Genomic DNA, 11,311 nt, shown 5'->3' with positions numbered 1-11,311 from the left:
TTATTTGTCAATTGCCCAACTATAATTTGTTCACCCAACATGCTTGTTTGTCTTATGGGAGAGACACCTCTAGTGAACCGTGGACCCCGGTCCAATTCTCTTTCTTGAAATACAATCTACTGCAATACTTGTTCTACTGTTTTCTCGCAAACAATCATCTTCCACACAATACGGTTAATCCTTTGTTACAGCAAGCCGGTGAGATTGACAACCTCACTGTTTCGTTGGGGCAAAGTACTTTGGTTGTGTTGTGCAGGTTCCACGTTGGCGCCGGAATCCCTGGTGTTGCGCCGCACTACATCCCGCCGCCATCAACATTCGACGTGCTTCTTGACTCCTCACTGGTTCGATAAACCTTGGTTTCTTGCGAGGGAAACTTGCTGTTGTACGCATCACACCTTCCACTTGGGGTACCCAACGAGCGTGTGCTTTACGCGTCATCAAGCTAAATTTACGGCGCCGTTGCCGGGAGATCAAGACACGCCGCAAGGGAGTCTCCACTTCCCAATCTCTTTACTTTGTTTTTGTCTTGCTTAGTTTTATTTACTACTTTGTTTGCTGCACTAAATCAAAATATATAAAAAATAAATTAGTTGCTAGTTTTACTTTATTTACTGTCTTGTACTCTATATCAAAAACACAAAAAAATTAGTTACTTGTTTTACTTTACTTAATATCATGTATGTTTTTATTTCACTAGTTAAGCATAATGGAAAACAACAAAAATATGAGAGATCTTTATGAACTTTATCTTGAATTAGGACATGATGTGTTTGAAGAGAGAATTAAAAAACCCATGGAACTTTATATGCATGCTAATGGGAATGTTATTACTATGGATGCTTTGAACACCATTGTTGCTAATGCTATGGAAAATTCTAAGCTTGGGGAAGCTGGCTCTGAAGAGCATGATCTTTTTAGTCCCCCAAGCATTGAGGAGAAATTTTTGTTTTATGATTACAATATGCCTCCTATATATGATGATAGCCACTTTGTTGAATTTGCTCCCACTACAACTAATAAAATTGATTATGCTTATGTGGAGAGTAATAATTTTATGCATGAGACTCATGATAAGAATACTTTATGTGATAGTTATATTGTTGAGTTTGCTCATGATACTACTGAAAGTTATTATGAGAGAGGAAAATATGGTTGTAGAAATTTTCATGTTACTAAAATGCCTCTCTATATGCTGAAATTTTTGAAGCTATACTTGTTTTATCTTCCTATGCTTGTCACTTTGCTCTTCATGAACTTGTTTATTTACAAGATTCCTATGCATAGGAAGTATGTTAGACTTAAATGTGTTTTGAATTTGCCTCTTGATGCTCTCTTTTGCTTCAACTACTATTTCTTGCGAGTGCATCATTAAAACTGCTGAGCCCATCTTAATGGCTACAAAGAAAGAACTTCTTGGGAGATAACCCATGGTTTTTACCTACAGTACTTTGTTTTTATTTTGTGTCTTGGAAGTTGTTTACTACTGTAGCAACCTCTCCTTATCTTAGTTTAGTGTTTTGTTGTGCCAAGTTAAGCCGTTGATAGAAAAGTAAGTACTAGATTTGGATTACTGCGCAGTTCCAGATTTCTTTGCTGTCACGAATCTGGGTCCACCTCCCTGTAGGTAGCTCATAAAATTAAGCCAATTTACGTGCATGATCCTCAGATATGTACGCAACTTTCATTCAATTTGGGCATTTTCATTTGAGCAAGTCTGGTGCCATTTTAAAATTCGTCAATACGAACTGTTCTGTTTTGACAGATTCTGCCTTTTATTTCGCATTGCCTCTTTTGCTATGTTGGATGAATTTCTTTGATCCACTAATGTCCAGTAGCATTATGCAATGTCCAGAAGTGTTAAGAATGATTGTATCACCTCTGAATATGTTAATTTTTATTGTGCACTAACCCTCTAATGAGTTATTTCGAGTTTGGTGTGGAGGAAGTTTTCAAGGATCAAGAGAGGAGTATGATGCAACATGATCAAGGAGAGTGAAAGCTCTAAGCTTGGGGATGCCCGGTGGTTCACCCCTGCATATATTAAGAAGACTCAAGCGTCTAAGCTTGGGGATGCCCAAGGCATCCCCTTCTTCATCGACAACATTATCGAGTTCCTCCCCTGAAACTATATTTTTATTCCATCACATCTTATGTGCTTTTTCTTGGAGCGTCGGTTTGTTTTTGTTTTTGTTTTGTTTGAATAAAATGGATCCTAGCATTCACTTTATGGGAGAGAGACACGCTCCGCTGTAGCATATGGACAAGTATGTCCTTGGTTTCTACTCATAGTATTCATGGCGAAGTTTCTCCTTCGTTAAATTGTTATATGGTTGGAATTGGAAAATGATACATGTAGTAATTGCTATTAATGTCTTGGGTAATGTGATACTTGGCAATTGTTGTGCTCATGATTAAGCTCTTGCATCATATGCTTTGCACCCATTAATGAAGAAATACATAGAGCATGCTAAAATTTGGTTTGCATATTTGGTTTCTCTAAGGTCTAGATAATTTCTAGTATTGAGTTTGAACAACAAGGAAGACGGTGTAGAGTCTTATAATGTTTTCAATATGTCTTTTATGTGAGTTTTGCTGCACCGGTTCATCCTTGTGTTTTTTTCAAATAAGCCTTGCTAGCCTAAACCTTGTATCGAGAGGGAATACTTCTCATGCATCCAAAATACTTGAGCCAACCACTATGCCATTTGTGTCCACCATACCTACCTACTACATGGTATTTTCCGCCATTCCAAAGTAAATTGCTTGAGTGCTACCTTTAAACAATTCAAAATTTATCACCTCTGATTTGTGTCAATGTTTTATAGCTCATGAGGAAGTATGTGGTGTTTAGCTTTCAACCTTGTCATTTATTTTTGATGGACTCTCATATGGACTAGTGGCACATCCGCTTATCCAATAATTTTGCAAAAAGAGCTGGCAATGGGATTCCCAGTCCCAAATTAATTAACAAAAAATAGACACTCCTCCATGGTATGTGATTGTTGGACGGCACCCGAAGGATTCGGTTAGCCATGGCTTGTGTAAGCAAAGGTTGGGAGGAGTGTCATCATCATAATAAAACTAAAATAAAAAGGCACTCCTTCATGGTATGAGATTGTTGGCAGGCACCCGAGGATTCGGTTAGCCATGGTTTGTGAAAGAAAGGTTGGAAGGAGTGCCACACAAAAATAAAATTCATGGGAGCCGCTCTTGAAAGTCCGGTTGGCGAGGTAGTTAGTGTACCCATTACCATTCGTTGACAACAACAAACACCTCTCAAAATTTTACTTTTTATGCTCTCTATATGTTTTCAAAATCAAAGCTCTAGCACAAATATAGCAATCGATGCTTTTCCTCTATGGAGGACAATTCTTTTACTTTCAATGTTGAGTCAGTTCACCTATTTCTCTCCACCTCAAGAAGCAAACACTTGTGTGAACTGTGCATTGATTCCTACATACTTGCTTATTGCACTTATTATATTACTCTATGTTGACAATATCCATGAGATATACATGTTACAAGTTGAAAGCAACCGCTGAAACTTAATCTTCTTTTGTGTTGCTTCAATGCCTTTACTTTGAATTATTGCTTTATGAGTTAACTCTTATGCAAGACTTATTGATGCTTGTCTTGAAGTGCTATTCATGAAAAGTCTTTGCTTTATGATCCACTTGTTTACTTATGTCATATACATTGTTTTGATCGCTGCATTCACTACATATGCTTTACAAATAGTATGATCAAGATTATGATGGCATGTCACTCCGTAAATTATCCGTGTTATCGTTTTACTCGCTCGGGACGAGCAGTAACTAAGCTTGGGGATGCTGATACGTCTCCGACGTATCGATAATTTCTTATGTTCCATGCCACATTATTGATGTTATCTACATGTTTTATGCACACTTTATGTCATATTCGTGCATTTTCCGGAACTAACCTATTAACAAGATGCCGAAGTGCCGATTCTTTGTTTTCTCGCTGTTTTTGGTTTCGAAATCCTAGTAACGAAATATTCTCGGAATTGGACGAAATCAACGCCCGGGGGCCTATTTTTCCACGAAGCTTCCGGAAGTCCGAAGACGAAACGAAGTGGGGCCACGGGGTGCCCAAACCCTAGGGCGGCGCGGCCCACCCCCGGCCGCGCCGGCCTATGGTGTGGGGCCCCTGTGCCCCCTCCCGACTTGCCCTTCCGCCTACTTAAAGCCTCCGTGACGAAACCCCCGCATGCGAGAGCCACGATACGGAAAACCTTCCGGAGACGCCGCCAACGCCGATCCCATCTCGGGGATCCAGGAGATCGCCTCCGGCACCCTGCCGGAGAGGGGAATCATCTCCCGGAGGACTCTACGCCGCCATGGTCGCCTCCGGTGTGATGTGTGAGTAGTCTACCCCTGGACTATGGGTCCATAGCAGTAGCTAGATGGTTGTCTTCTCCCCATTGTGCTATCATTGTCGGATCTTGTGAGCTGCCTAACATGATCAAGATCATCTATCCGTAATTCTATATGTTGCGTTTGTTGGGATCCGATGAATAGAGAATACTTGTTATGTTGATTATCAAAGTTATATCTATGTGTTGTTTATGATCTTGCATGCTCTCCGTTACTAGTAGATGCTCTGGCCAAGTAGATGCTTGTAACTCCAAGAGGGAGTATTTATGCTCGATAGTGGGTTCATGCCTGCATTGACACCGGGACAGATGACGAAAGTTCTAAGGTTGTGTTGTGTCTGTTGCCACTAGGGATAAAACATTGATGCTATGTCTAAGGATGTAGTTGTTGATTACATTACGCACCATACTTAATGCAATTGTCTGTTGCTTTGCAACTTAATACTGGAGGGGGTTCGGATGATAACCTGAAGGTGGACTTTTTAGGCATAGATGCAGTTGGATGGCGGTCTATGTACTTTGTCGTAATGCCCAATTAAATATCACTATACTCATCATGATATGTATGTGCATGGTCATGCCCTCTTTATTTGTCAATTGCCCAACTGTAATTTGTTCACCCAACATGTTGTTTGTCTTATGGGAGAGACACCTCTAGTGAACTGTGGACCCCGGTCCAATTCTCTTTCTTGGAATACAATCTCATCGCAATACTTGTTCTATTGTTTTCTGCAAACAATCATCTTCCACACAATACGGTTAATCCTTTGTTACAGCAAGCCGGTGAGATTGACAACCTCCCTGTTTCGTTGGGGCAAAGTACTTTGGTTGTGTTGTGCAGGTTCCACGTTGGCGCCGGAATCCCTGGTGTTGCGCCGCACTACATCCCGCCGCCATCAACCTTCGACGTGCTTCTTGACTCCTACTGGTTCGATAAACCTTGGTTTCTTACTGAGGGAAACTTGCTGCTGTACGCATCACACCTTCCACTTGGGGTTCCCAACGAGCGTGTGCTTTACGCGTCATCACTCCTCCACCACCGTCGTCTAGTTCGTTGCAGGTCTTGATCCTCGCCGTTTTGTTGACGCGCGATCCTCCCCGCCACTCCTCCACCCCTGCCGCCGGTGTAGGTATGTGAACTATACCCAAAAACCCTAACGCACGCGGTGCCACCGATCCATCTGGTGCCTAACTCTAGCAGTCGTAGTAGCCGGATATCTAGAGAAGACGAAGAATCGAAAAAGTAAATCTCAAGTCCAGACGCGCATAATGATAGCCAGTTTGTGTATCACTCTATTTAGCAGATGGGAACCTGCTATGATGATGCAATATCGCTCTCTAGCGAGGACAGAGACTTTTGCAACTATGAGAGTAATGATTCCATGTCATCACATGAAATCCCAGTACTGTGAAGCTTCTGCTTAAAGGTATGCAAAACATGAAAATGTGAACTATTTTATATATAGTATATAATATGTTGTAGTATAAGATTGCATGTCTTAGTTTGCTCCAAAATTTGAATATTTTAGCAAGTTAATATAAGATGAAGATGATAACTTCTCTAATCTATGTGTACTCTGCTTTCCAATTAATGATACTATATTTCCATTTGTTGCATCAGGACCTCAATACAAGGGTGCTAAAGATTTTGATAAGCAGTGTCTGTTTGGAAATGACATGTTTCTGACAGAAGATCAAGTGAGCTTCCTTTATGATTGGCGTATCCCAATATTCCACCAAAAATCAAGTACTATGTGTACAAAATGACCTATACATCTGTCATGAGAAGGAAGTGCAATCTGGTAAGAATATCATGAAAAAGCTTGTGATTAATTACTTAATAAGTAGAAGTATGCTCATTCCTCGATTATATCTGTACCACAGAAATTTGGATCTGAGTTCACAATTCGGTACCTGAAGAATCTCCTTGTAGACCCTGTTGATGCCTATGTTTCGTGCATCACCAGCAAGAGGCCATGGAAAGTTAGGATGGAGATGGGAGCTAGGTCAAACAATGCAAGCTTGACTGCGGATGGGACAATATTGTGAGGATGTTCAACCTACATGAGGAGGACATTGTCCTTTTCGGCTTCCATGAAAAATATGGAGAGTTGCATCTTCTGGTTCACATCCTGCTCCTAGATGGTGATTACTAATTCATGAATCTGTTTGCTAGAGTACTAATTATGCTAGTTTGATGCACATGGATTTCAGTAGAATTTTGAAGTAATAATGCACTTATAGATATATGTATATATATCTATGTGTGTATGATTTTCCCCTACTATATATGCATGGCCCTATGGATGGCTACTTCAGCTAATATGTATATATTTATGGCTGTTGAATCATGATTGTTGTACTGCTCTTAAATTAAATTATTTTCAAACAGAGAAAATATTCCAAGCGGATTATGCCTCTCAATTCAACAAATTAATATTGCAGGCGGTCTCGAGTAATAGCCATCTCAGGACATCATCATGGTTGAGATGGTCTGTGATAGCAGTCGTTTGAGGGTTCCAACTTCTTACAATCGGTTTGGAAATCAAACCGCCTCAGGTCCTATGGATGTGAGAGACGTTTGTTATTACTGGCCATCAGAGGTGCTATTCTTTGAGCCGGAACGAGAACCGTCTCAGGATGGCACACTACTAGAGACCAAGGTTTTGAGCCGGATAGCATAACCGTCCGAGGCCGAAGGGCCAAAACCGGCTATAAGTAGCAGGTCGATACTAGTGAAGAGTTTCACCATTCATCAATCCATTGTTTCACATTGACTTTGATGTGTGCTCCCCTCAGAGTAATGCAATCATAAATAGAAACTTTGCTGATTTTTCCAGAAGAAGGAAGTTTTACCAGGAAAACCCCATCAACTGCCTTTCTTGTCTTCCACTCCCACTTCTAAGGGTAGGTCCTTCCAAGACATATCTCCAGCAATTCTGAGTCAACATAAAAAAAACAGGCCCCTATTGAGCAACAATAGCAATCACCTTCCCTTTTTCTTCATTTCCAATATCCTTTGCATGATCTGCCACAAAACAAGCAAGACCAGGACCTCCAAAGCCAACGAGAGAGGCAATTAGTTTTTTCTGTTTGAGCCAAGTGCACTTATTAGAGATATGACCCTTTCCACAGTTTACACAAGCCAACTCCTCCTTGCAATCCTTGGTGACATGTCCCTTCTTTCCACATTTGTTACAGACAACATCGTCCTTATCATGATCTCACCCTCTATTGATTGCACCACACTCTGCCCATCAGATTGCATGAGCTTACAGTAACAGTAATCTTTGGAGGTAGACTACCAGAAGAAACAAATATAACAAGACATTGCTATTGATTGAGGTAAGCTTTCAAATAGTTATATGATGCACATTAGCCTTTTTTTTTTGCATTTCCAGTTCTTCAGTCCAGTGTGGTTACTGAGATTTCCACAGGTTACATATGTGTTGGTGTCAGAAATTGACCTGCATATATGTGAGTTGGCGACCCAGAAAACAAGGCAACTTATAGTAGATGGAATAATATTTCTGTTGTCAGTTTTTTATGATATTTTTGTTGTTAATAATCGGGTGCCGCAATTTTTAGTTGTATATATGTGATTTTCTTCGATGTTCTGATTCTCTTTTGTTTTTGTGTACAATATATAGTTGGGTCATGTTGGACTATACGAGCGAGAGCGAGAGACTAATAAGATAATATAAGACCAGTTGATTTCTATACCTAATTGATGCATTTGTTACTTGTTAACCAGCGTTTACATTTAAACTGTATAATTTCCTTCATCAACTGAACTATGAAATGCATGGATATATTCAGCATTGCTGAGTTCTGTTTTTGAATCAATTAGAATCTGTTCTAATTTCGAAGTCAATCACCTTGGCCAGGATAGCTGGGACTTGCGGCGATTACTGTACCAGCTGGAATGCATCATGAGCTTATTTTGCCAAAAAAAAAAAAACACACACACACACACACAAACACACACTTGTAATAAGCCTTATAAGGGCTTTGTGTTGCATAGGTAATTCCTTGGCATAGGTAGGGATTTTAGTAAAGCCATTTTACCTATAATAGGATTCTAGTACAGAGTACAAATTTATCCAAACATGCCCTACGTTGGAATAGAACAACTGAAAAATGGTAGCAGTCCAAACGATAGCAGCAACCTGGAACATCTGTAGGCTTCATGTGAGAGAAAAAAATGTGACATCAGCTGTCATCTGAATCCTGAAGTAATAGCTATGACAGATAGCAATACAACCAAATTGCAGCAAACAAACGCCATCTAATTAACGGGACCAATCTACTGTAGAAACTGAGCAGAGCATATAGACACGGAATCGCAAGCTAAACCACATCATGACTACAAAATCCAAATTCTGCAAGTCCATCAACAGAGTTTTATGCACATACAGTAAGAGCATCTCCAGTCGCGTCCTCCAAAGCGTCCCCCAAACCGCGCCGGATTGAGCGGACGTGTTTTGTTCGTGCCGCCTTTGGGGGACGTCGCTCCCCAGCCGCGTCCCCCAAACGCCTCCCCCAAACATTTAAAATACTTTTTTTGGATTTTTTAACTAATACATAATTTGGAACGTGGTTTACACGAAAACACAGTTTGGAACGTGGTTTTCCACAAACTAATACATAGTTTGAACCATCGTGGACACAAATATAAAATTTTGCAAAGAAACTAAACCTAACTAGACCGTGCATCGAAGGTTTCCTGTGTTCGCTGCTAAGAAAGAACACTCGAGGGCACACCCAATCACCTAAACTGGAAAATCCAGCGGGAGGATGGTGCCCTTGTTGGTTCTACCGATGAGGCGAACAGGCAGAGACCTCCGTGCACGTGTTCGCTGCGAAGAAAGAACACTCAGTCGTCCTCCTCGTCGGTGCTGTTGCCGTGGTAGTCCCGGCGGCACCGCGTCTCGTCGAAGACCTTGACGCTCATGTACCCGTCGCCGAAGTAGGAGAACAGGAGGATGAAGCCGGCTTGGAAGCTGTGGTGCCGCGCGAACTTCTCCCAGCCGATGTTGAGGTACATCTTGCCGCGCGCGTCGTAGATCACGTCGACGATCCACCGGTAGTAGCTGCACGCAGCGTCCCGCAGATGCATCGTGCGCGGGCGATCATCACCGGCGACGTAGTCGGCGAAGGAGTCCGGCAGCCTCTGGATGCCGCACGGGTCGCCCTTGAGGACGAGGATGAACTCGAACCGCACGTCCGGCTCCACGTCCATCTCCGACGATGATGAAGCCGGCGGCGTGGAAGGCGACGGCGAGCGTTCAGCTCTGCCGCGGCCACGACCACGACCACGACCACGGTCGCGAGGTCGGCCTCCGCCTCTACCGGACATAGCGTCGAGTCTTGTTGAGATGGTGGCGGCTAGGGTTTGGGAGAGAGGCGCTAGGATTTGTGTGTGAGAGGGACGATGAGAGGCGGCCCTTTTATAGGCCGGAGGGAGGCGGGGAGCGGTGGCACGCATTAACGCCGGCACGCAGAGCTAGGCGCGACGGGACGCGTCGCTGCGTCGCTGCGGGAACTGCACCGTCGCTGCGTCGGCCGCGGGAACCGCACCGCCAATAACTTTCGTCGCGAGGTAGGCGACGGTTAGGTTAAAAATTTATTGTGCCGCTGACGAGTCGGCCCCGCCACTCCCCGTCTCGCTTTTCGTTGTGTCCGGCGTCCCCGGTGCGTCCCCTGTGGGACGGGGATGGGCTCGGGGCGCCGGACACCGTATGGGGGCGCGCCGGACAAAAATGGACTTTGGGAGACGCGGCTGGAACGGTTTTTTTGTCCGGCGCGCCCCAAATCCCTTTGGGGGACGCGACTGGAGATGCTCTAAACACAGAAGACGTTTTGAGAAAGAGAAGTTTTTTTTTTTCGGGGATTCTCGAGAAGAAAAATTTACACAAACGACAAAATTAACATGTAAGAATATCCTTTGGGTATTAGTCGCCGTAGGAGAGAAACCCTCATTCTTCTTCTACTATGATGTGATGAAAATTATCTCAAACCATACTAAGAGCATCTCTAACAGTAACTGTAACCGAAAAAGTAGGAACCGAAAAAGTCGAATTCAGTCTCACAAAAACATTTGTTAGGATGATTTTACCACTCGCGCGGAACTGACCGTGAAACACGAACTGAAAAAACAAAATTAAATTCTCACGGAAGAATTCATCGATGAACACATATATAGATGATAGTTTGATGCTCCGATTAAGCAACAAACTTTACATAATATCTACTAAAAACTTAAATTAACTACTAGCCCTAACCGTGCGACCTAATTTCGACCAAAATGAGGCCCCGATGGCCTCTGCGCGCGGCGGTGCCGGTGGTGGCGGAGGAAGGCGTCGAGCTCCTACTCGGAGTCAAGCTCGACACGCGGCAGACTCGCTCCTCCCGGCGCGCTGCCTCGTACTCTCTGACTTGCTGGACGGCGTCGGCCTCCTCCTAGCGCCAGCGAGCTCGTGCCTCTGCCTCCGTGATGGCCGCCACGTGCGCGATGACATCGTCCTCCTCGTCAAAGTCGTGGACGTAGTCGCCCGCGGAGAACGTCAGCTCCCGCGCCGACGTCGCGTCGTCCTCCTCCTCGAAGCTGTAGTAGACGGGCGGGCGAGGGGGTGGCTCGACCCGCCGGAGGAGGACCCCTCGCCTTCGATGTTTACGTACTTCACGAGCTTGCCTGGGATGGAGCGAGGCAGCGGAGCGGGTGGCAGCAGCGGAGGGGAGTAGGGTTTGGAAACCGAACTCCCCTCCGCGGCCTATTTTAATACGGGCGATAATTACGTTTCTCAGTCCCCGAGCTGAGTTTACGGACTAGACTAGGAGTTCAGGCTGTTCTAGATCACTTTTTGCCCAAACCCGTAAACTCGCCGAAAAAATACATCGATTTAACTCAGG

Source organism: Lolium rigidum, chromosome 6 (assembly GCF_022539505.1).
Source record: "Lolium rigidum isolate FL_2022 chromosome 6, APGP_CSIRO_Lrig_0.1, whole genome shotgun sequence".
Taxonomy (NCBI): domain Eukaryota; kingdom Viridiplantae; phylum Streptophyta; class Magnoliopsida; order Poales; family Poaceae; genus Lolium; species Lolium rigidum.
The sequence above is the reverse complement of the archived record's forward strand: the minus strand, read 5'-3'. Positions refer to the sequence as shown.